The sequence below is a fragment of the Chiloscyllium plagiosum genome, unplaced genomic scaffold (genome assembly GCF_037043375.1).
Source record: "Chiloscyllium plagiosum isolate Xiang-an unplaced genomic scaffold, Cpla_swu_hap1 HiC_scaffold_10, whole genome shotgun sequence".
Taxonomy (NCBI): Eukaryota; Metazoa; Chordata; class Chondrichthyes; order Orectolobiformes; family Hemiscylliidae; genus Chiloscyllium; species Chiloscyllium plagiosum.
In genome coordinates this window covers 33,198,803-33,221,866 of record NW_028270148.1, presented here as the reverse complement: position 1 = coordinate 33,221,866, position 23,064 = coordinate 33,198,803, and the positions used below count along the sequence as shown (strand labels likewise).

Below are 23,064 nucleotides of genomic sequence, written 5' to 3'. Positions count from 1 at the left end.
GGCTGTCAATGTTGAGCCACTGGAGAGTGCATTAATCTACAATGATTGGTTCATCTGGGCAGCACAGTGGTTAGCACTACTGCCTCAGCACCAAAAACCTGGCAAATGTCTGTGTGGAGTTTGCACATTCTCCCCCATGTCTGCGTGGGTTTCATCTGGGTGCTCCGGTTTCCTCCTACAGTCCAAAAATGTGCAGGTTAGATGAATTGGCCATGCTAAATGAAGGGGTAAATATGGGGGAATGGGTAGGGGTTGCTCTTCAGAGGGTCAGAGTGGACTTGTTGGGCTGAAGGGCCGGTTTTCACACTCTAAGAAATCTAAATCATCTCTATTGAAACATGGATCATGCCAGCCTTTTACTGAAACTAGTTTGCATTTTAATTGTTTGAACATCTTCAAGATGGTTCAATGGCACAATTCTCTTCCCTCAGGTGACAGACTTGCCATCTAAAAAGATTCTGGGCTTTCCATAAGCCCAAGGTAAGGCATTTTGCAATGAGTGGCTGAAATACTGAATCCTAAAAGCTTTCCTCTGACCTGAAAGGCAGGATTGTGATGGGATATTTGCCACTTGCCAGGTCCTAATTTAACTTAATTGGTATTGGAGACAGAATATGTGGTCTGTGTTTGATTTATAATGAGGTCAGTCAGGTGGACCTCCTATTATGAGTTCCCTGATTTGGGGCTGACTGATTAAAAACAGGGGTAGTATTGCCCTTCGTGAAGAGCACTGCTTGTCACAGGCCACTTAGGTGTTTCCTTTCTTCTGGGAGGTGGAAATTTGAATAAAGATTTGTGCACCTTGTGTCTTTCACTGTGTCTCACCTGTGTGCACACAATATGGGTGCTGGGGAAAAAATCCTAACTTTAAAAATAAGTGTCAGGGGTTCTGTTTTGTTTTTAAAAAAAAAAAAAATCAAGAGTTTCTGTTCACACAGAGCTGGCTCTGAGGGAGCTGGATCAGTATCAAGGACACTCCATGTAGGCAGGTATCACATCACCAATCACCCTTTGTTTACACATGGAGTTATTTCAAACAGCTGAACTAATACACTGGTATCTCAGTTTCCCTGCCACTTCACTCGATCCCATTTAAAGAAGAAAAAATAAAAACAGGAGTGGTATTGCCATTTGTCGAGAAGGGCACGGCTTATCACTGGCCACTCTGGTGTTTCCTTCCATCCTGGTGATGGAACATAAATAAAGATTTATATGCTTGTTTTTTTTACTGTGTCCCAACACTTGCACGTGCACACACACACAACATGCATGTGAGGGGGAAAAAAAAAACGAGGCTCAGACATCCTGTTCACTGACGACTGCCTCTGAGGGAGCTGGATCAGTGAGTGAAGGACTCTTCACTTTTCTGTGTTAAAGAGGAAAGGAGACTGACTTCTGAACAGCCTGGAACCACACGGTCAGTATATCATATTTACTGCTGTTGGTGTCTTCCTACTGCGGAGGAGTTTATTTTGAATGTTTGGTTTTCTTTGTTTATTGTGATTGTTTTCTGGGTTTTCTTTCTGCTTATAAAAAGGGGGAAAAAAACAGGACTAGCATTGCCGTTTGTCAAGAATGGCACTTTTTGTCACTAGCCACTTGGGTGTTTCTGTTCTTCCTGGTGGTGGAATATAAATAAAGATTTACATACTTGTTCTTCACTGTGTCTGACATCTGCACACACATGATATGGATGTGGGGGGAAAGTAGGCACTACCGCTGTTAGGCAGTAGTGTGGGGAGAACGTAAAGAAAATAAAAATAAACAGGAGTGTTAGACATCCTGTTCACTCTGAGAGCCGGCTGAGGGAGCTGGATCAGTGTTAAGGACTCTCCAAAAGAAATTAAAAACAGGAGTGTCAGACACACCACTCACAAAACTACCTCTCGGGGAGGTGGACCAGTGTTCAATTCTTTCCATGTGTAAATAAAGGGTGAATTGGTGATGCAACAACAATCTCTGGAGTTATTGGTGCATATTTGCACAGAGGTCTCATTTGCGAGTTAAAACTCGTGACTTGGAGGAGCTGGTGGTGGACTATGGTGGACAAAGTTAAAAATCACAAAAACAGGTTATAGTCCAACAGGTTTATTTGGAGGCATGAGCACTGCTCCTTTAACACAACCACCTGATGAAGGAGCAGTGCTCTGAAAGCTAGTGCTTCCAAACAAACCTGTTGGACTATAACCTGCTGTTGTGTGATAATTACATATTCAGGCAGATGAAAACTGGACAGTAGTTCATAAATTTTAATTACTGGTGGGTTATAGAAAGGAGGTGTTGCGGATAACACAAGATGCCAGTAGGAGGTCATTTGGGAGTAAGGCAAACTCAAGCCAAAATACAAAAACATTTTTATTGGCCTGGACTGCATCGAGATGTGGTTGAATTTTGCTGGGCGTCTCAGATCACAAAAAACCTCAGGCAGTGATAAACCAAGCACCCTTAATGCCCATTCCCACATCAGAGGAAATTTTTACAAGAGACTTAATCGATTGTGTAGGACCTCAGCCAGAAACAAAAAGTGGGAATTTGTATTTCTTGACCATAATTGATGTCTCTATTGGATTGCCAGAAGCCATTCCATTATGCAGTGTCACAGTTAAAAAGATTGGAGAAAAGTTACACAATTTGTTTACTAGATAAGGCCTACCCACAGAACTACAATCGCATTAAGGATCAAACTTTACATCAAAGTTATTCAGGGAAGTTATAGATAGTTTAGGAACAAAACAATTCAAATCCACTGCATAATATCCCAAATCTCACGGAGCATTAGAATGATGGCATCCAAAGATCATGTTGAGGGCTTATAGTGAAGACTATCCAGAGGATTGGGATAAAGGAATACCTTTTTTACTATTTGCAATTAGGGATGCACCGAATGAATCAATGAAATTCTGTCGATTTTAATTAGTTTTTGGGCATGAGATGAGAGGATCATTCATTAGTTAAGGAGAAATTAGTGAATCAGAGTTCAAAGTCTACACATTTGGACGATGTCAAATTTTAGGGAGAGATTAAACTAAGTCGGTGAGTTGGCTAGATAGCATTTACACAAAGCACAGCATGCGATGAAACAGAAAGCAAACAAGATCAAAAATTTGTAATTTTGCTAGTGGAGTTAAAGTGTTAGTGTTACTCCCATTGATAGACAAACCATTAAAGGCAAGGTTTAGTGGACTTTATCAAATCAAAAGGAAATTAAGTGGGGTGAATTATTTGATAAGAAAGCCAGATAGAAGGAAATCTCAGTGTGTCACATGTGAGTCCTCAAAGGTATTTTGTTATGGAAGAAAAGCAAAAGGAGAATGTGTTATTGGTTACAATACAGAGTGAAAAAACAAGTTCAGAGGATTCTGAATTGGACATTCCTGAAATGAAATCAGACAATGAGGAAGTTCTCAAAAATAGGGATAAATTATTGAGTTACATTCCAGAGGAAAATTGAAATGACCTGAAAGAGTTATTACAATCATATGGAAAGATATGTGGGAATAAGCTGGGAAGTACTAATTTGATTATGCATGATATAGACATAAGAAATCCTGTTCCAATTAAGCAACATTATTATAGACTTAACCCTCTAAAACTGGCACAGGTTCAAAAGGAGATTGAATGCGTGCTCAGATATGACATAATAAAAGTACGTTGCAGTGAATGGAGCTCACCCATAGTAATGATGCCAAAACCAAATGGTATCCAATGATTATATGTGAACCGTTGCAATGTCAATGCAGTTACAAAACTTGATTAGTATCTTCTTTCACATTCAGAAAACTGTATTGAGAAAGTGGGACAAGCAGTTTATATTTCTAAGTTGGACTGATTGAAAGGATTCTGGCAAATACGTTTATCCAATAGAGCAAAGGAAATTTTGGTTTGCATGACACCGAATGGACTTTACCAGTTTAAAGTTATGCCATTTGGGATGAAAAATGCACCAGCCACATTTCAAAGATTAATCAATAAAGTAATTTCAGGATTACCAATTGTGTGATGTACATGGACAATTTGGTGATTTTTAGTCACACCTGAAAGGAATATTTGGTGCATTCAGCAGAATTATTTGATTGATTTCAGAATGTTGACTTGTGATAAATCTGGTTAAGAGTGAGTCATGTTCCTGGGTCATGTTATTACACAGGGACAGAAAGCCCCACAGGATGTGAAAACAAAGGTTATCTGGGAGTGTCCCATACCATCAATGAAAAGGGATGTTCTGGATGTAGGTTTGCTTGCTGAGCTGGAAGGTTCATTTTCAGACGTTTCGTCACCATACTTGGTGTCCACAACACCTCCAATTTTGGTGTCAGCTGCAAACCTACCAACTATACTTCCTATGTTCATTTAATGATCATATTGAATAGTAGAGCAGGCTGAAAGGGCTACTTCTGTTCCTACTTTCTGTGTTTCTATATGCTAAATAACCTGCCTCCATATTCCAAGACTGTACCCCAGTTCTAGATTTCTCAACCAGGGGAACCAGCCTTCCATTATCTATCTTGTCAAGCCCTGCATGAATTTTGAGTTTTAAATGAGATAACCTTTAATTCTTCTAAACTCCAGATAATAAACACCAAATCTATGTGATTTCTCCTTATAGAATGATCTCACTATCCCAGGAGTTATTTTGGGGAACTCCCCAAAATATATCTTTCTTTCGGTAAGGAGACCAAAACTGCATACAATAATCCAAGTAAGCTCTAACGATATAATTGCAGTAAGAAATCTTTTAATCCAATACTCAGGATTAGAATTAGGTTTTATTGTCACATGTATTCAATTCCATTGATACATGAGTACAGTGAAAAGTGTACAACATCACCATTTCCAGCACCACCTTAGGTACAAAGGTGCCTAGGTACAAAAGCTTAGGTATAAATTGGAAAAAATAAAGAAATGAAGTTCAAAATTCAGCATAACAGTAGTTCTAAAGCAGAGAAAGAGTGAAAACAAAATAAAAGCAGATGGAACAGACGAGTCTATGCAGAGCTTTACCTCGAGGTGGAGAGCCCTCGAGTCTGAGCTGGGCTTCACCTCAAGGTAGGGAGTCCTCGAGTCTGAGCTGGGTTTCACCTCGAAGCAGGGAGTCCTCGAGTCTGAGCTGGGCTGCACCTTGAGGCAGGTAGTCCTCAAGTCTGTGCTGGGTTTCACCTCGAGGCAAGGAGTTCTCGAGTCTGAGCTGGGCTTTACCTCAAGGTAGGGAGTCGACAAGTCTGAGCTGGGTTTCACCTCGAGGCAGGGAGTCCTCAAGTCTGAGCTGGGTTTCACCTCGAGGCAGGGAGTCCTTAGCTCCTAGTTTAGATTAGATTAGATTAGATTACATTACATTACAGTGTGGAAACAGGCCCTTCGGCCCAACAAGTCCACACCGACCCGCCGAAGCGAAGCCCACCCATACCCCTACATTTACCACTTACCTAACACTACGGGCAATTTAGCATGGCCAATTCACCTGACCCTGCACATCTTTTGGACTGTGGGAGGAAACCGGAGCACCTGGAGGAAACCCACGCAGACACGGGGAGAACGTGCAAACTCCACACAGTCAGTCGCCTGAGGCGGGAATTGAACCCGGGTCTCAGGCGCTGTGAGGCAGCAGTGCTAACCACTGTGCCACCGTGCCGCCCATGAGTCCTCAAGTCTGTGCTGGGTTTCACCTCGAGGCAAGGAGTCCTCGAGTCTAAGTTGGGCTTTACCTCAAGGGAGGGAGTCCTCAAGTCTGTGCTGGGTTTCACCTCGAGGCAGGGAGTCCTCAAGTCTGTGCTGGGTTTCACCTTGAGGCAGGGAGTCCTCGAGTCTGAGCTGGCCTTTACCTCAAGGTAGGGAGTCCTCGAGTCTGAGCTGGCTTTCACCTCGAGGCAGGGAGTCCTCATGTCTGTGCTCGGTTTCATCTTGAGGCAGGGAGTTCTCAAGTCTGAGCTGGGTTTCACCCCGACGTAGGGAGTCCTCAAGTCTGCAATGGGCTTCTTCTCGAATCAGTGCTGGCTCAACTCACTGCCACTGAGACCGTGAATGGGAAGTAAGTAGAAAGAGAAAAAAACAGGAAAAGAGAAATAAGGAAAAGTGCTGCCACTGTTTAAGAAGGGTGGTAAGGACAAGCCAGGGAACTATAGATCAGTGAGCCTGACATCGATGGTGGGCAAGTTGTTGGAGGGAATCCTGAAAGACAGGATGGACATGTACTTTGGAAGGCAAGGACTGATTAGGGATAGTCAACATGGCTTTGTACATGGGAAATCATGTCTCACAAACTTGATTGAGTCTTTTGAAGAAGTAACAAAGAGGATTGATGAGGGCAGAGTGGTAGATGTGATCTATCTGGACTTCAGTAAGGCATTAAACAAGGTTCCCCATGGGAGACTGATTAGCAAGGTTAGATCTCATGAAATACGGGGAGAACTAGCCATTTGGATATAGAACTGGCTCAAAGGTAGAAGACAGAGGGTGGTGGCGGATGTTTGTTTTTCAGACTGGAGGCCTGTGACCAGTGGAGTGCCACAAGGATCAGTGCTGGGTCCTCTACTTTTCATCATTTATATAAATGATTTGGATGTGAGCATAAGAGGTATAATTAGTAAGTTTACAGATGACACCAAAATTGGAGGTGTATGGGACAGCAAAGAAGGTTATTTCAGATTACAACAGGATCTTGATCAGATGGGCCAATGGGCTGAGAAGTGCCAGATGAAGTTTAATTTAGATAAATGCGAGGTGCTGCATTTTGGGAAAGCAAATCTTAGCAGGACTTATACACTTAATGGTAAGGTCCTTGGGAGTGTTGCTGAACAAAGAGACCTTGGAGTGCAGGTTCATTGCTCCTTGAAAGTGGAGTCGCAGGTAGATAGGATAGTGAAGAAGGCGTTTGGTATGCTTACCTTTATTGGTCAGAGCAGTGAGTATAGAGCTGGGAGGTCATGTTGTGGCTGTAGAGGACATTGGTTAGGCCACTGTTGGAATATTGCATGCAATTCTGATCTCCTTCCTATAAGAAAGATGTTGTGAAACTTACAAGGGCTCACAAAAGATTTACAAGGATGTTGTCAGAGTTGGAGGATTTGAATCTTGGAATAGGTTGAATAGGCTGGGGCTGTTTTCCCTGGAGCATCTGAGGCTGAGGGGTGACCTTACAGAGGTTTATAAAATCATGAGGAGCATGGATAGGATAAGTAGACAAAAGACTTTTCCCTGGGATGGGGGAGTCCAGAACTAGAAGGCATGGGGTTAGGGTGAGATGGAAAAATATAAAAGAGACCTAAGGGCAACTTTTTCACGCAGAGAGTGATAAGTGTGAGCTGCCAGAGGAAATGGTGGTGGCTAGTACAATTGCAACACTTAAAAGGCATCTGGATGGGTATATGAATAGGAGGGATTTGGTGAGATATGGGCCAGTTGCTGGCAAGTGGGACTAGATTGGGTTGGGATATCTGGTTGGTAAGGATGGGTTGGACCAAAGGGTCTGTTTCCATGCTGTGCATCTCTACGACTCTATGACTCTAAAAGAAATGAACAGTTTGGAGGAGCTCCAGCTCCTGATCTGCCATCTTGGAACAAAAGCAATCAAATCAAATCCTCTTATAATAAAGCCCAACATACCATTTGCCTTCTTAATTTTTTGCCATACCTGCATGTTATCTCATCAACAAAGCCACTCAAATCCCTTTGAAGTTCAACACTTCCCAGCACTTCTCACCAACACATTGCCCGACTCTGTCCCTGTCTCAGCTCAGCTGCTGCTAAAACCCTTAACCGTACCTTTTGTGATGTCTAGGCTCGACTATTCCAATGCAATTCTCGCTGGCTTCCTGCAACCTACACTCTGCAATTTAGGGCCTCAGAACTCTGCTGCCCATGTTTTAACTTGCAGCAAATCCCATTCAGTCAACACCCTGTCTGTGCTCACTGGTCTAAATTGGTTTGCAGTCTAGCCACATTTTAATTGAAAAATCCTCAATCTTATTTTCAAATATGGATTTGTGTTGTTATTATTGGCAGCCAGATAAGGCATGGGGAATTCAATGCCCATTCCTAATTGCTGAGGAGAAAGTGAGGTCGTTTCCTGAAGAAGGGCTTATGCCCGAAACGTCGATTCTCCTATTCCCTGGATACTGCCTGACCTGCTGCGCTCTTCCAGCAACACATTTCCAGCCCATTCCTAATTGCCCCAAGGGCAGTTCAGAGTCAACCACAAATGCAATGGGTCTGGAGTCACATGCAGACCAGACCAAGTAAGGGTGGCAAATACCTTCCTCAAAGGACATTACTGAACCAAATGGCTTTTTCCCTATCAGACTCTAGATTCCAAAGTTTTAGTTATTGAATTCAAATTATACTTCTGCCATGGCAATTATGAACTCAGGTCACTGGGACAGTATTTGGGTCTTTGGATTAATAGACTAATGATTCCACTAGGGCATCACCTCCCAATATAAAAACAAGAAAATGGGAGAAATGGAAACTAAAAACATGTGGAATTTGAAATAAGACCTAGGAAACTTGGAAATATTTCAGAGTCAGTACTTCTAGTAATGTGTTAATCTTGCATTTTTTTCTATGTGCCAGATCTATATGTTTCCATCACTTACTCCTTATATAAACACAGTTGATATTTGTCACTCACAGAACTAGTTTCTCTCTATCTGAAATTTATCATTTTCCTGTTGTCCAGTCTTTTCCAACCTATATCCAATTGCTTCTGCAACTTTAAGAACTTTCCATTTCCTGACCTTTTATCTCATTTTGATAAGGCACGGTCATCCCTCTAATACCTCACCAGATTAGCTTGACACTAGTGCTTCTTCCTTAAACAAAGGCTCAACCAGTTCTCAATCTCTGTCATCCTGTTCTGCCTGTTGAATCTCTTTTCAAATTTGAACAACTTCTCCTTTCACTCCAATCTTATCCTTCAAATAAAAAAAGTTGCTGTGGGAACCCATATGTGCCCTAACTATGCCACCCCTCTATTGGGGAATATGGACTCAAGTTCTATCCCTCAACCTTTTTTTGATAGTCCTTGGACTGGTGCCAATTTGTGCTCCTATCCTGAATTGGAAAACTTATTTAGTTTTGATTCCAATTTCCACTGCTCCCTCAATTTCACATCTCTCACTTTTCTTGTCATCTGTTTCTCTGTCTCCATTTCTGGGGATAGGCTATAAACTGATATCCATACATTGTAAACCACAGATATCTCAACTACTTGCCTTTTCCATCCTCTTTCCTGTAAAATCTCAATTCCATTCTCCAGATTCTCCAAATCCATCATATCGGTTCTGAAAATACAAATGTGGATGGTGTTAAAATAAAAAAAGACAATTCAAACAAGACAGACGGGTTCAAAACAAGATACATGTGGAGCAGCACTGACCATAATTTGTTCCATGTAAAAGATAGATGTTCAGTAGTTAGACATATAGTAAACTATAACTTGCTCCAGTTTAAGCACAGATGAAGCTGTGAACCAAATTTAACTTCTGTGGTGGGAATCGGAGGCAAATGACCTCATCTTAAGTGAGTGCATCCAAAGTGGAATATGATGGGTCTATTGTGTTGTCAAGACTTGAAAATCAATACATAATTGGTCAATAAGAAGAAACCAACATACATTTGATGCAGAATTGTGTATAAAACAAGATTGTAACTGGTGAAAGGCAGAGTCTCCAAGCAAGGGGGACCTTTGACCCTCTAAGAATGGGTCCCTTGCATTGCAAGTAATAAAGGCACCTTGTGTGTGTAAAAGGAATACTATTGTCTGACTGAACATTTCTTCGACGTCAAGTTCCATACAAGCGTTTTGATTAGGTTCATTTTTCTCAGCCAAGAGCTCCCTTCCACCAAGAATTATAGGACTTACTGTGTCTGTCCCATTCTCTCTACTTCTGTTCTGACGCCATCCCCTTCCTTCCAGTATCATGATAGCGGTCCCCTTTCTCCTATCAAAAAAACCTGAAGAACTGCAGATGCTAGAAATAAGAACTAAAAACAGAAATTGTTGGAGAAACTCAGTAGGTTCACTGAAGAAGTGTCATTCCAGAGTTGCAGCCAGACCTGCTGTGTTTATTCAGCAATTTCTATTTATGTTCCCTTTTTCTTATCGTTTGCAGTCAACATATCATTCTCCAAATTATTGCGATGCCACCAAGCAAATTACCTTCCCTTTTAGCATTCCAAGGAGTTCATTCACTCTAAGACACCCAGGTCTATTTATTTATCACTCCCACCAAATCCTTGACTTCACATTCAAGTAGAGGTGCAGCAAAGTCAACCTTTTTCCTTTCTTCCTTCCCAACATCCAGGACTCCAGGCAAGTTGTTGGTGGGAATCCTGAGGGACAGGATGTACATGTACTTGGAAAGGCAAGTACTGATTAGGGATAGTCAACATGGCTTTGTGTGTGGGAAATCATGTCTCACAAACTTGATTGAGTCTTTTGAAGAAGTAACAAAGAGGATTGATGAGGACAGAACGGTGGACGTGATCTATATGGATTTCAGTAAGGCGTTCGACAAGGTTTCCCACGGGAGACTGATTAGCAAGGTTAGATCTCATGGAATACAGGGAGAACTAACCATTTGGATACAAAACTGGCTCAAAGTAGAAGACAGAGGGTGGTGGTGGAGGGTTGTTTTCAGACTGGAGGCCTGTGACCAGTGGAGTGCCACAAGGATCCGTGCTGGGTCCTCTACTTTTTGTCATTTACATAAATGATTTGGATGCGAGCATAAGAGGTACAGTTAGTAAGTTTGCAGATGACACCAAAATTGGAGGTGTAGTGGACAGCGAAGAGGGTTACCTCAGATTACAACAGGACCAGATTGGTCAATGGGCTGAGAAGTGGCAGATGGGGTTTAATTTAGATAAATGCGAGGTGCTGCATTTTGGGAAAGCAAATCTTAGCAGGACTTATATACTTAATGGTAACGCCCCAGGGAGTGTTGCTGAACAAAGAGACCTTGGATTGCAGGTTCATAGCTCCTTGAAAGTGGAGTCGCAGTTAGATAGGATAGTGAAGAAGGCGTTTGGTATGCTTTCCTTTATTGGTCAGAGTATTGAGTACAGGAGTTGGGAGGTCATGTTGCGGCTGTGCAGGACATTGGTTAGGCCACTGTTGGAACATTGCGTGCAATTCTGGTCTTCCTATTGGAAAGATGTTGTGAAACTTGCAAGGGTTCAGAAAAGATTTACAAGGATGTTGCCAGGGTTGGAGGATTTGACCTATAGGGAGTGGCAAAACAGGCTGGGGCTGTTTTCCCTGGAGCGTCGGAGGCTGAGGGGTGACCTTATAGAGGGTTACAAAATTATGAGGGGCATGGATAGGATAAATAGGCAATATCTTTTCCCTAGGGTAGGGGAGTCCAGAACTAGAGGGCATAGGTTTAGGGTGAGAGGGGAAAGATATAAAAGAGACCTAAGGGGTAACTTTTTCATGCAGAGGGTGGTACGTGTATGGAATGAGCTGCCAGGGAAAGTGGTGGAGGCTGGTACAATTGCAACATTAAAGAGGCATTTGGATGGGTATATGAATAGGAAGGGTTTGGAGGGATATGGGCCGGGTGCTGGCAGGTGGGACTAGATTGGGTTGGGATATCTCGTTGGCATGGACAGGTTGGACCAAAGGGTCTGCTTCCATGCTGTACATCTCTATGACTCCAGAGAAAACAGCCATTTGCTTGTACTTTTTCCAATTTAGTATGCCGCATTCTCTCCTTAAGTCGGGGCACATTGGGAGAGCTCAAAGGGCAGATGGGGTGACAACTTTGCGAAACACTTACACTCAGTTAACAGGCATCCCCAGGATTCTGGTCACCCATCATTTTAATTCTTCATCCCACTCCCTATCAGAATTTTCCACCCTTGGGACGTCTGCAGTGCCTGAGGAACAGCATCTTTTGATTAGGTGAACTACAACTACTTTTTCAAATGGCAGCTAAGTGATTTTGCTATTCACATTTCCATCTCTCAAGACCTATGCTTTCCTTCTTCGCTTCCTATCCCTTGTATCATTCTCATGTCTGTTAACCAATCTCTCTTGCCTTCCACCCAAATAAACCTTCCCTTTGTTCTTTACCTTCCTTTCTTTCCCACTTGTTTACTCGCTTAAAACCTGTTAACCTGGGGACAGGACATTAAAGTAATCATGATCTTGGAGAAAAGAATACCAGGATAGCTAATGGAGCTAAAGACCAACAAGTCCCCTGGACCCAGTGGCTTGCATCCTAGGGTCGTAAAGGAAGGGACTGCAGACATAATGGATGCATTACTTAATTTTCCATAATTCCCTAGATTCTGGAAATGTCCCAATGGGTGCTAAATATAATGCCATGATTCACAAAATTAGGGCAACAAAAGCAGCAAACTATACACCAGTTAGTTTTATATCAGTCATCAGAAAATTGCTAGAATCTATTACTAAAGAGGTAGCAACATGACATTTATAAAATGTTGATAGAATCAGGCAGGGGCAACGTGGGAAAGAGAATTATAAAGGGAAATTGTATTTGATAAATTTATCAGAGTTCTTTGAAGATATATGGGGAAGGATTGTGTGTTGGCAATGTCACTGGACTAGGAATCTAGAAACCCAGGCGAGTGTTTCAGCATTGACAGCATCGATAGGGAAGGACATTTCCCCCGAGTAGTGTGGTCAATAACCAGCCAGCACAGTTTTAAACTAAGAAGCAGGAAGTTTAGAGGGGATTTAAGAAAATAAATCTTCACTCGGAATGTTGAGGGTATCTGAAACTTACTGCCTAAAAGGGTAATAGAGGCAAATATTTAAGAATTATTTAGATGAGCACGTGAAAAATAGCATACAAGGCTATGGACCAAGTGTTGGAAAATGGGATTATGATAGATACTTGATGACAGTGGTGTGGACATGATGGGCTGAAGTCCTCTGTGAAAACTCTACATTCCTTACATTCCCCTGTTTCTGACCATCACTTGGCCTCTTACTCACAATGCAAATACAACAGCCATTATAAAATGCACATTCAAATCCAGTTTTAAAAATAACTCATGTCTTGATCTACAGAAAAATAAAGAAACTCTTATGCATTCCAGTAATGCCTCATTGTTTATCTAGTCCACTATTTGCAATCCTAGGGTTCCTATTGAAATAGATCCAGAGGCTGGTATCCCATCACCAAGTCATCTTTTGTTTACATGTATAGTTATCAATACAGTGGAAAGGGGGGAACTGGTAGTTATAGTGTATTTGGATTTCCAAAATCCATTAATCCAGGTACCACGCAATAGCAATGACAATTGCATTTTCACAGGGAATGCAGGAATTGGCTAACCAACAGAAAAAAAAGGGTTTCTTTGGCTAATTGCGAATTGCATCGAATGTTTAGGCGGGATTCCTGCCGTGAGGCCTAGCAAGATTTTTTGCCATATCTTACGTGTCACATTAATTATCTAGCTCGCCTCTATGATGTCCTTCACGTCTGATTCTTGCCACATCTTACCACATCCATTCCCAGAACAACTTGCTAATCAGCAGGTAACCAACTAACTGGCATCTATCCTTTCTGTATCCTTTTTAAAAAGCCACTGTGCATCTGGACAAGCACTGATATTCTGAGACTGTCTGGTCAGGGATGTTTCCTGAAGATGTTGGAGAAGGGGAAGACTGTACCCCTGTTCTTTGACAAGGACCTGGAGATCTTGGTCAAGGCAAAGGTGCAAAGGTGAGGACCTCACTTCCCAAACAACCTGCAGAGAAGGGAGCCTGGCAGCCTGATCTGAGATTGCCACCCAGGACAGTGGTTTATCCACGCTATGGAACAACAGTCAGTAATGCTGTAAAAAGGGCAATCACCTTCTCTGCAATACCAAGTTAAGTGCTAAACTCCTCCCTCTGTTACCTCATCCTATCTCTGTGACTGCACCCACATCCCCTCAAGGGTCATGCTCCCCCACTTTCATAGTTCTCTGTGATGCCTTCCCTCATTCACCCTCAGGACTCCAAACTCCCATACCACTCATCCATTCTGTGCAGCCTACCCACTGACAAGGGACACCGTAGCACATTTTGCCCACCTGCACCTGGGCTAACAGCTATGCTACCCACTTTCCTCTCACTAAATTCATCTCTTTCTCATTAGAGGAGAACATAACGAGACAGAGAGAGCCCATACAGGTGGAGGGGTCCCTGACATTACAAACCTCATTCCCAACAAGGAGAGAATCCAAGCACTCACTGAAGAAGACTGCATAATTCCTGCAGGAATCTCGTCATCCATATCCAGCCAATTGATTAAGTATCACTCTTTATTCCACTGCAATTCTCACAGTAAGCCTGCTGTCTCATTCATTGCATACCCATTCTGACTAAAGGCTAGGACATGTCCTCTCTCTATTGTTTTGCATGTATCCTCACTATCTGCTCCACTCACTCTTCCTCCCCTTTTGTCAACAACATAAATACCATGTATTCTTCTAGCCCTGTTCCGTTCCAGATAAGTGTCATGGCACTCAAAATGCTCACTTTTTTTCTGTCTTCACAGATGCTACCAGACCTGCTGAGTTTCTTCAGCGGTTTCTGTTTTTATTTATTTATGATCTCCAGGATTCACAACAGCAGGACTGTCATTTAGCATCCATTTGTACTTTCCTGTGGAGCTTAATCAGCTTGTCATTTAGGTGACTTCTATAAAGGTCAGTGGCCTGGCTCAATTAAAATGTTTTCTTTCAACTGCAAGTCTCAGGTCATAGAGTGACAGACCTGTACAGGATGGAAACACCCTTCGGTCCAACTCGTCCATGCCAACCAAATATCCTAAATTAATCTCATCCCATTTGCCAGGATTTGGCCCAAATCCCTCTGAACCCTCCCTATTCATATGCCCCTTAAATGTTGTAATTGTACACCACTTTCTCTGGCAGTTCATTCCATACATGCATCACCCTCTGCGTGTTGCCCCTTAAGTCCCTTTTAAATTTTTCCCTTCTCATCCTTAACCTATGCCCTCTAGTTCTGGACTCCTCCACCCCAGGGAAAAGACCTTGTCGATTTACCCTATCCATCCCTCATTATTTAATAAACATCTATAAGGTCACCTCTCAGCCTTCAACACCCCAGGGAAAATAGCCTTAGCCTATTCAGTCTCTCCCTATAGCTCAAACCATCCAATCCTGGTAACATCCTTGTAAATCTTTTCTGAATCCTTTCAAGTTTCACAACATCCGTCCTATAACTTGGACTTGAACTTGAACTTGAGGTTCTTATTCGGAGGCAGGGACACTACCCACTCCACCACAAGACTTCCCTTCATTGAAGACAAGAGACACAGTAACATACAGCTGCTAAAAGGGTATTTCAGTAGATTACAAAACATGTTTCATTTCAATAGGAAATTTGACTGAAGTATCTCAAAATGAATATAGATTTTTACAATCAGATCGTTCGTATCAGCAGTCAATGTATTATTATGGGCTGGACTAGAACACCTCAAAATATTTTAAGAAGGTAGCCTGCACTCATAGTTTTTTCTTATTTTAAAGGCAAATGTAAAGTGTGTATTCCAGATGCAATAAAACTGGTCAAACCACTCGACATTAAGCAAAATAGAATTTATTTAAACACTGTAGTTAAAATAAAACCAAAGAGGAATTTAGAATAATTTAACTCAATTGGAAACTTAACAGAATAATAGATACAGTAACTATTACTAATTAACTGTGAAATCAAAGATTAATAGTCCATAATTACAATTTAATGACACTACTTAACTGTTCACATGCTGATATTTTGAAAGAACTGATCAGGCAGGTGTTATTGAGTATAACAAGTTAACTTTACTAGACTAAATGTCACCACCCTAATACAAACACACTCAGAACCACAGATTCAAAAAGAGAAGTGGCAGAGTAGAGGAGGTTAAATTTTTCTAATGATAGCTCAAGGGAAAGTAATAACAAAAAAATATAGTTTGCAATCCTAAACAGGTGGGTAAATCCATTGCAGTTATCGAAGACGTAAGTTCTCAGTGAGTCAGTTTAAATCTAAACTTGATATCTCATTCTTTTCGATACACTGCTTAAACAGAGGTGTTACTTTAAAATGCTCCGTACACTGTCACACAATCAATCTTGAGCAGACAACATTCTTAGGTGGAGAGATGGGAAGCAGCAAAATGGAAAGGCTGCCGGTGCCCTGCTCAAATCCACATGTTTCGAAGGCACATACAAAGAGCCTGGCTTATCACATAGCTTCTGACATAGTCGTTTAAAATTAGTTACAAATTCCAAAAGTTACCGTCCTTAGCTCACATCAGCTCACTTACCTTTGCCATAGTTTTTCAAGGCCCAAGATTTTAATGGCATGTTTGAATTGAAGTTACTTACATCAATGTTTTGTTAATAGCACAGGAGACAGAGATTTCCACATTCCTCATCAAGGAACCACATTGTCTCCGATGTGGTCTACACAATGCCTACGGCACCAACTCATATAAGTGGTACATGGGCTGTATAATTGAAGGAGCCATTTTAATGAAATCAATTATCCCTTAAAATTGTCTTGTTCAAAAATCCAATAAAGCCAGCTGATGGGAAACATTAATATTTGACATAAATATTTTGTCTTCATGTGGGTGTAATATGTTCGGAAAGTGGAGAGAAAAACAAGCTGGTATGACTTCACAACTATTTTATTTATTCTAGTCAATTAGACATCTTTCATGCGTTTCCAATCTGTAGGTCAATGGCCCAACAACTGGATGGGGAAATTGCCCTCACCAAACTAAGCAAAGTAGTTCCATTGTAGCTTACTGGAACTGAAATGGAATAAAGTTCCTGGTGAAACTTCCTGAAACTCACTGTTACCTCTATACTTACTGGTTTCTGGTTATCATACATTATAATAACAAAGAACAAAGAACAGTACAGCACAGAAACAAGATTTTTGGCCCACCAAGTCTGTGCTGACACATCATGCCTTTCTAAACTAAAAATCTTTTATAAAGTCATAGAGTTATACAGCATGGAAACAGGCCCTTCAGTGCACCTAGTCTGCGCTGATCACACAACCCAATCTGACCTACTCCCATGTGCCAGTATTTGGCCAATATTGCTCGAAACACTTCCTATTCAAGTTCCCATCTGGATGTCTTTTAAATGTTGTAATTGTATCAGCCGCAAAATCGTCCTCTGGCCGCTTGTTCCATACACACATCACCCTCTACATGAAAAAGTTAACCGTCAAGTCCTTTTGAAATCTTTCCCCTCTCACCTTAAACCTACACCCTCTAGTTTTGGACTCCCCTCTGCTGGAAAAAGACCTTGGCTATTCACTCTATCCATGCCCCTCATGATTTTATAAAACTCTAAAAGGTCACCTCTCAGCCTCCGATGCTCCAGAGAAAAAACACAACCTATTCTGCCTCTGCCAATAGCTCAAACCCTCCAATCCCTCACTCTCCAACACTCTAGTGAAAGTAGCCCTAGCCTATTCAGCATCTCCCTATAGCTCAAACTCTCCAGACCAAGCAACATCCTTGTAAATCATTTCTGCACCCTCTCATGTTTAACAACATCTTTCCCACAGAAAGATGACACAAACTGTACACAGTATTCTAAAAATGGCCTCACCAATGTTTTGTACAGCTTCACCAGAATATCCAATTACTATACCCAATGTTCTGACCAATGAAGGCAAGTGTGCCAAACGCCTTCTTTCCCACCCTGTCTACCTACGACTCCCAGTACCTTAAAATTTACAGAGTTGTGGTCACTGTTCTGGAAATGCTTCCTCACTGAAACTTTGATCATCTAGCCAGGCTTATTCCCCTATACCAGCTCTAGTATGACCCCTTCCCAAGTTGGACTATTTATGTACTGTTTCACACTTAACAAATTTGCCCTCCTTCAAAGTCTCTAGCAGTAAGCCAGTCCCAGTCAATAAAGGGGAAGTTAAACTCACCCACTACAACAGACTTGCTGTCTTTTTATATTTTTCCATATCTGTCCACATATCCATTCCTCTGTTGCCCACTGGCTGTTGGGAGGCCTGTATACAATCCCATCAAAGTGACTGCACCCTTCCTGTTCCTGTACCTTATGGCCCTGCATGAGTCCTCCCAGGTGTCCTCCTTCAGTACAGTTGTGATATTCTCCCTAATCAGTAACGCAACTCCCCCACCTCTTTTACACCCCTCTCAACCTTGTCTGCAATATCTAAATTCTGGAATGTAAGGTTGCTAATCTTGTCTGTCTCAAACAATTCTCTGTAATAGCCACAACATAATTGTTAATCCAAGCTCTAAACTACTCTGCTTTATTTACAACAAATACATCTCATTTCGGAAATCCTGCTTTATTCAGAAGCCTCCCGTCTGTTCTTCCCCTTAGTCTTACTGACCCTTAGCCTCTGATTTCTCCTTGATCATTTTACTTGCTGACTTACCGCTCCAGTTCTCGCCAACCCCCACCACACTAGTTTAAATCCTACCGAGTGGCACTAGCTGACCTCTCTGCCAGGATATTGGTACCACTCCAGCTTAAGTGCAACCCGTCCTTCTTGCACAGGTCCAACCTGCTGTAGAAGACATGCCAATGATCCACACACCTGAAGTCTTTCCTCCTACATCATCTCTTTAGCCATGTATTCAACTGTACTATCTTCCTATTCTTAGCCTCACTGGCACATGGCACAGGAAGTAATCCCCAAATTACAACCCTAGAGGTCCTGCTTTTCGACTTCCTACACAACTCCCTGTACCCACTTTGCAAGACATCATCTGTTTATGCCTATGCCATTGGTATCAATATTGACCACAATCTCTAACTGCTCATCCTTCCCATTTGAGAATATCCTGCACCTGCTCAGAGACACCCTTGACCCTTGCACCCGGGAGGCAACTCACTATCCTGGAGTCTTGCTCGCAGCCACAGAAAAGCCTGACTGTGCCCCTGACTATACAGTCTCCTATCACTGTTGCTTGCCTACACTTTGACCTCCCTGCTATTCAACAGTGCCAGTCATGGCTGCTGCTGCTTTCCCCTGAGAGGCTATTCCCTCCTTAACCTTATCCAAATCTGTTTGAGCGGGGTATGGCCACAGAGGACTCCTGCACTGCCTACCCAAGCTTACTCATCTTCCTGTTGGTCACCCAACGTAGTCACCATGGATACTAGAAGTGCCCCTGATTTCCCACTATTGCAGAAGGAGCGTTCCATGGGTCTGAATTATCTTGCCATTATGAAACCTATCAACTAAATTAATATATCAACTACAGACAATAATCCAGGAACTGGTTAAACAACCATCTAATCCACAAGTCACCAAACTCAGTTCTCTCACTCCCCACTCTCTATATGTTGCACTGTGATTTCGCTTTATAACTTACTCTTATTTTTGCTTATAATTTCTTCTCTGGCTAGATTGGCATCGGATAAACTGTTCCCATATCTTATCACAATTGAACAATTTTCCTCACAAGCTGTTTCTGTTTTAAAAATAAAGATCTTTCAAATTTTCCCCTGATGAATAAATATATCTCATGCATTGAGACAAGTACATCAGTAAGATCCCAGATTCAATTCAAGGTGGATTAATAAGTCGGTTATTGGTAAGGGTAAACTATCAATTTTTTACTCAAAGAAACAACTCACTTTTATACAGCAATTTTTTTCACAGGTCCTCAAAAGATCCCAAAGCTCCTTACACCAAATGAAATAATTTTGAAGTGTAATAATTGCTGTAATGCAGGAAATATGGCAGCACATTTATGCACAGAATGTTTCCACACACAATAGTGTAATAATGACAATCTGCTTTTGTCAGTTGAAGGGTAACTACTAAGAAGGATTTTGTTCTGGGGTTGGTGCGGAGAAGGATGAAACTGTCCTGTCGTTCTTTGAAGTCCTGTAGAATAATCACAGGGGCCTGATTGCTGTCCATAGGACTCCTGATGAAAGATGTTTGCAAAGGTGTAGGCTTACCAACTCTACAGAGACATCGCCTGGGGTTTTCACCATGTGATCTAATTGTTCCAAACACTCAAACAGCCAAACGCCCTATCCATCTCCAATACATTGATAGATAATGAAGTGCTCAATGTATATGTTAACAATTGATTTTGTTTTTGTTTTGGACAACAGAAGCATGCAACTGATTTGTAATCGGGTTGTTAGTTTGCTCACTAAACTGGAACGTTTGTTTTCAGACATTTCGTCACCATGCTAGGTAACATCATCAGTGAGCCTCTGGTGAAGTGACAGTGTTCTGTCCTGCATTCTATTTATGCGTGTTGGTCTGTTATGGTGGGGTGATGTCATTTCTGTTTCTTTTTCTCAGTGGTTGGTAAATGAGGTCCAAATCGATGTGTTTATTGATGGAGTTCCAGTTTGAATACCAGGCCTCTAGGAATTCCTGTGTGTGTTTCTGTTTGGCATGCCCTAGGATGGATGTGTTGTCCCAGTCGAAGTGGTGTCCTTCTTTGTCTGTATGTAAGGATACTAGTGATATCTAGTTGTTGTTCTCCTCCTCTTTTGTGAACTTTATGTCAGTAAGGATGTTGTTGATGATGTTGTAGGTTTCCTCTAATTTGGTCCATTTTGTGACGAAGTAATGGTCTCCTTTGACGTAACAGCCCTATTCACATCAATTAAAATCAGCCTGGCCAAAGCAACACTGACTGCACAACTAGATGAACCAAGGACACAAACAGCAGACAGCACCAACTTCATCAAGCAAGGACAACAATCTCAAGCTAGTAGACCTGTGCCTCACTACCCACTTCATCTTCAATGACAAAACCTACAAACAAATCAATGGAACAAACATGGGATCACCAATATCAGGCTTCTTAGCGGAAGCAGTAATGCAGAGACTCAAACAAACAGCCCTCCTCATGATCAAATCCAAACTTTGGGTCAAGTACATGGGTGACACTCTTGTCATCACAAAACAGATCAAATTAGAGGAAAACTACAACATCATCAACAACATCCTTACTGACATAAATTTCACAAAAGAGGAGAACAACTGACTCCACTTCCTAGATGTCACAGTGGAATGAACAGGTAATATAGAACTGCAGACTAGCATCTACATGAAAGGAATACACACAAACCAAATACTCAACTACAGAAGCAATCATCCCTACACCCACAAACTGAGCTGCATCAGGACATTACTTAAGTGGGCCACACACACTACAGCACCCAGGAACTACGAGCAGCAGAAGAAAAATACTTATACAGCATATTCAAGAACACTGGGTACCAATAAACACAGTCCGCCGATTCTTAAAGAACAAACCCAAACAAGTAGACACAACATGCCCAGAAACTCTAGCCACACTACCATACATCAAAGACATCTCGGACATGACAAATAGACTTCTCTGACCTCTTGGCATCAGTGTAGCCCATAAACCTACTAACACACTGAAACAGCTACTGATTAACCTACAGGACTTTATACCAATAATTAGCAAAACTAACGTCAGTTACAAAATACCCTGCAAGGACTGTAAAAACAACATTGGACAGACACGCAGAAAACCAGCTATCAGGATACACAAATACCAACTAGCCACCAAAAGACATGACCCGGTATCACTAGTATCCGTACATACAGACAAAGGACACCACCTCGATTGGGACAACACATCCATCCTAGGACAGGCTAAACAGAGGCACACTCAGGAATTCCTAGAGGCCTGGCATTCAAACCGGAACTCCATCAGTAAACATATTGATTTGGACCCCAATTGCCAACCTCTTACAAAAAGAACCAGAAATGATATCACCCAAAGAAAGTGTGACAGACACCAGTGCTCCATCAGAGGCTCACTGATGATGTTACCTAGCATGGTGATGAAACGTCTGAAATCAAACCTTCCAGCTCAGTAAGCAAACTTATAATGTGCACATTATGCTGAGCTACAAATCTTTTCAAAAATCACAGATTTATAATCAATTTCTGGAGACTGCAGGTCCACTCTGGACGGTTGGCAGCCTTAGATATGAAAGACGGAACAGATCTCAGACTACTCAGGTAAACGACTCTTTGCTGCCATTATGAAAATGGGTTCTTGGTAAAGCAACAGAAAGCAGTCAGACATCCAACAGTGTCCAGCAAGGTCTAGTATTTCCACAAGTGAAGGAAAGTGAACCATTTGGATGAAGCTTTTGCGCATAGTAGGTATTTGCAAAAAAAATGATTTTATTGACCATATTATATTACAGGTAAAGTCAACGCATGGTGTATGAAAACATTAGATCATATGATAATTGTCAGTGAGATAGAAATTATTTCTGTTCTGAAGGGTCAATGGACCCAACACATTAATGTGCTTTCCCTCTACACATATTGTGGAAATTTCCCAGCAATTTGTTTTTGTTCCTGATTTCCAACTTCCGGGTTTTTTGTTTAGAAATCAGTCCCCACTGGGAGAGCGCCACCATAAACCACGTGGGCATTGTTGCCACTTTGGCTCCGCCTCCTACGAATCCTTCCGCGCGGCGGCTATTGACCCTTGGCCCGGCCCCATTCAAGCCCCACCCCCACCCCCACGGTGCCGCCCCTTACTGGTCACGCCTCCCCTCTTGGCTCTCCCGCGCAGCCTCTGTATTATCGTAACCCCGCCTCCACCTGTACTCTCGCGGCGATGCTATTAATCCGCAGCATCGCCTCTATCCAAGGTTCCGCTCGTCCCTGGCTGTGCCCTATCATTAACAGTCGTCCCTTTCCGGTTCTCCTGCGCTGCTGAACTGTCGCCCCGCCCTCACTCTCTCTGAGCCCGTCCCCTACCGGCTCCCGCGGGTCCACTGCCGGATCATGACCCCGCCCCCTCCTGCTTCTCCCGCGCCGCCGAACCGTGACCCCGCCCCCTCCTGGTTCTCCCGCGCCGCCGAACCGTGACCCCGCCCCCTCCTGGTTCTACCGCGCCGCCCCGCCCCCTTCTGGTTCTCCCGCGCCGCCGAACCGTGAGCCGCCCCCTCCTGCTTCTCCCGCGCCGCCGAACCGTGACCCCGCCCCTTCCTGGTTCTGCCGAACCGTGACCCCGCCCCCTCCTGGTTCTCCCACATCGCCGAACCGTGACCCGC

General features: G+C 42.5%; 1 long non-coding RNA gene across 1 annotated transcript; it reads left to right on the top strand.

Annotated features, from left to right (window-relative positions):
• The first annotated feature begins 1,077 nt into the window (after positions 1-1,077).
• LOC148148932 (uncharacterized) lies at positions 1,078-22,047 on the top strand. Its single transcript, XR_015758278.1, has 4 exons — positions 1,078-1,417; positions 13,555-13,694; positions 14,514-14,664; positions 21,923-22,047. It is a non-coding gene; the product is annotated as an uncharacterized LOC148148932 (long non-coding RNA).
• The last annotated feature ends 1,017 nt before the right edge of the window (positions 22,048-23,064 follow it).